The sequence below is a fragment of the Corvus brachyrhynchos genome, unplaced genomic scaffold (genome assembly GCF_000691975.1).
Source record: "Corvus brachyrhynchos isolate BGI_N302 unplaced genomic scaffold, ASM69197v1 scaffold58, whole genome shotgun sequence".
NCBI classification, from domain to species: Eukaryota; Metazoa; Chordata; class Aves; order Passeriformes; family Corvidae; genus Corvus; species Corvus brachyrhynchos.
The window spans coordinates 1,639,391-1,642,623 of NW_008239539.1; the positions used below are offsets into that span (position 1 = coordinate 1,639,391).

A 3,233-nucleotide genomic window follows, 5' to 3' on the forward strand; every position below is an offset into this window, starting at 1 on the left:
CATCCATCCATCCCTCCCTCCATCCATCCCTCCATCCCTCCATCCCTCCATCCATCCCTCCATCCCTCCTCCATCCCTCCCTCCCTCCCTCCATCCCTCCTCCATCCCTCCATCCATCCCTCCATCCCTCCTTCATCCCTCCCTCCATCCATCCATCCATCCATCCATCCATCCATCCATCCATCCATCCATCCCTCTGGGATGACATAATCTCAGTTGGCTTGGAATGCATCCCCCCAGCAGCAGCCAGCCCACAGCCCCGTGTAGGCAGCGAGATTCAAAGCAGCGCTGGTGTGAAGTGACACATTTCCAAAAGATGAAGAGGATCTGAATGAGAAAAGCTCTGTTACAGGTGATCTGGAAGGAGCACTGAGGGAATTCTTGTCTCCCAGGAGGGTTTCTGTGTAGATAACAAAGCTTTGATGGGGTTTATGACTGGGGACAAGCTTGAGTAATTGTTACCATGGCAGTGAATCGGGAGGATGGGAGGCAGAGGTCATCTGAGTCATCCGTGGAGAGAATAGCTTATCAAAAGATAGCACGGGGTGGGCTGGGGGAGAGCGAGGAGAAAGGAGGATGACAAAGAGGTGAGATATACAGCTGTGAAACCTGACAGCCCCGCAGAGACAGCCCGCTCGTTCCCCGGCCCGCAGCGATCCATCTGCAGCTGTCAGCCCTGACGATTTGATCACAGGGGTCACAAGGACCGGTTTGGCCAAAAAAACAAAAAACAAAAAAAGAGGCAACCCCCGGTTGGAGTTGGGCTTCGCTGCCTTTCCTGAGCTGCCGAGCCTGGCGTAGCTCCAGGGAAAACCCCGGCGTGGAACCCAGAGCGCGTTCGGGTCCCCTCCGGGGCTGCCGCCGCAGCCGGCGCGAGCCAGGGGGACAAAAGGAGAAGGAAACGGAGAGCGAGGAGAGGTCAGAGCCTTGAAAAGGAAGAATTTACAGCGAGCCAGAAAACAGGCTCCGAGTGCCTGCCTGGCATCTCCTGCGAGGCGCTTCCCAAGGGCTGGGCAAGGCCGGCTCCTGCGGCCGGACAGACCCAGCGCGATGTGTGAATCCCGCGGACAATGGAGCCGCGACAATTCAGAGGCTCCGACTGTTCCCCGGACAAGGGGCCGTGAATGAGCTCGCCGAGCTGCTCCTGAGCCAAGCAGCCATGACAACATATTGGCAAGGTCACAAGTAGCACTTGTAATTGGGAATGTGTAAAAGGTTCATTGTCTCCCCCAGAAGAGCGCCGGGGAAGGGGAGGGGGCAGAACCGCAGGCTGCTTTTCCCATTTCCTTTGGGAAAGTCCACACTGGGAAAATAATGAGCAAGAGGCCCATGTCGCGACAAGTCCCAGGCTGCCAAGTCGGAGCCTCTCTGGCTTCAGGCAGGGATTTTTGGGAGTCGGAGCCAAGAAGCTGGGGTAAATTCCTCGGCATATGGAGGACATCCAAGGAATTCACCCCTGGCTTCTGGACCCGCTTCACCACTTCTTGGAGCAACCTTGTCTGGGGGAAGGTGTCCCATGGCTGGGGGGTGGAATGAGATGGGCTTTGAAGTCCTCTTCCAACCCAGAGCATTCCATGACTCTGTGTTTCTTCAGGATGCCCAGATAGGCACAAAACTGAATCCACGTGCTTTGACTCTCCGAAACATTCCAGGATCCATGTGAAAGCAGTGTGTTATTACCACTAAAACCTGCTAAACCCATCATTTAGAGACGTCAGCTGCCTGAAAATCCAATTTTTGACAGACATATTGCACCCCCTTGGGGACAAGAAGCAGCTGAGAGTGCTGATGGCTGAACTATTCCTCCCTGAGCCTGGCAGAACCGGGAGCAGAGCGGCTCTGCCTCGTGCTCCAGCGGGATCACGGGGTGGGATCACCCCCCTGCAAGAGCTGAGGTCGCATTCTTGTAAGAAATTCCCATTTCTCAGCTTCTGGGAGACAAATGAGCTCTCCACAAGGCTCACTAACTCACGGATGATCATTATCCTGTGTCCTGCTCTGCCAGAGACCATCCAGACACACTGGACCAAAGCAGCAGCTCCGCGTCTTCCCAGCACAGCTCGGCATGGAAAACCAGGTCACTGAGCTGAGGCAGCAAAACTATCTGCTGGGGGAGGGAGGGAGGGAGGCAGGCAGGAGGGTGTCACTCACTCCATCCAATTCAAAAAGGAGAAGCGGGAGGGGGAGAGGGAGGGGACAGAGGAAGGGCTATTGAAGTAGCCAAAGAACTACACAAATCTGGGTCCGAAAGCCTCTGGTTAATCATTGCTAAGTTAGCAGTCAGTCTGTCTCTTAAGGAACCATCAGAAACTTGCTTGAATTCGGTGTTTTTATAAACTTGCCGACCTGAAAGCTGCCGGGCCCCTTCCCGCCGCCGCCCGAAATGAGAACGGCTCCAATCCATTCACGTGCGGGCTGCGCAAGCCAAGCAGAAAAACAGGGAAACAAAACGCGCCGGCGGGCGAGCAGCGGGTCAGCGAGGGCACAGCCCTGTCCCAGCACTGTCCCAGCACTGTCCCAGCTCTGTCCCCAGCCCTGTCCCAGCCCTGTCCCATCCCTGTCCCAGCCCTGTCCCAGCTCTGTCCCAGCCCTGTCCCGGCTCTATCCCAGCCCTGTCCTGGCTCTGTCCCCAGCCCTGTCCCGGCTCTGTCCCCGCTGCGAGTGCAGGTCCTGCACACCCTGTGAGAAGGAGGCTCTGTTACATTAAATCCTTGGAGACAGTCCCATGGCCGGGCTGTGCCGTGTCACAGCTCAGAGGCTCCGGGTTGGACATGTCCTGGTCGTGTGTGCTGGGACCCTGAAACCCCCCCATGCCCTGGGCTGACCCCCAGCGTGGGCAGCAGGGGAGGGGGGGATTCTGCCCCTCTGCCCCCTCAGGTGAGACCCCACCTGCAGAGCTGCCCCAGCCCTGGGATCCAACAGCAGAGGGACGTGGAGCTGCTGGAGAGAGCCCAGGGGAGGCCACAGAGATGCCCCAAGGGCTGGAGCCCCTCTGCTCTGGAGCCCGGCTGGGAGAGCTGGGGGTGCTCACCTGGAGGAGGGAAGGCTCCAGGGACACCTCAGAGCCCCTTGCAGGGCCTAAAGGGGCTCCAGGAGAGCTGGAGAGGGACTGGGGACAAGGCATGGAGGGACAGGACACAGAGAATGGCTTCCCAGTGCCAGAGGGCAGGGCTGGATGGGATATTGGGAAGGAATTGTTCCCTGGGAGGGTGGGCAGGCCCTGGCACAGGGTG

The 3,233-nt window shown here is 58.0% G+C and overlaps 1 protein-coding gene across 5 annotated transcripts in view; it reads right to left on the minus strand.

Moving 5' to 3' along the window:
* CCDC78 (coiled-coil domain containing 78) overlaps positions 1-3,233 on the minus strand; it is a 15,512-nt gene that overhangs the window by 10,384 nt on the left and 1,895 nt on the right. The gene's annotated exons all lie outside the window — the stretch shown is intronic.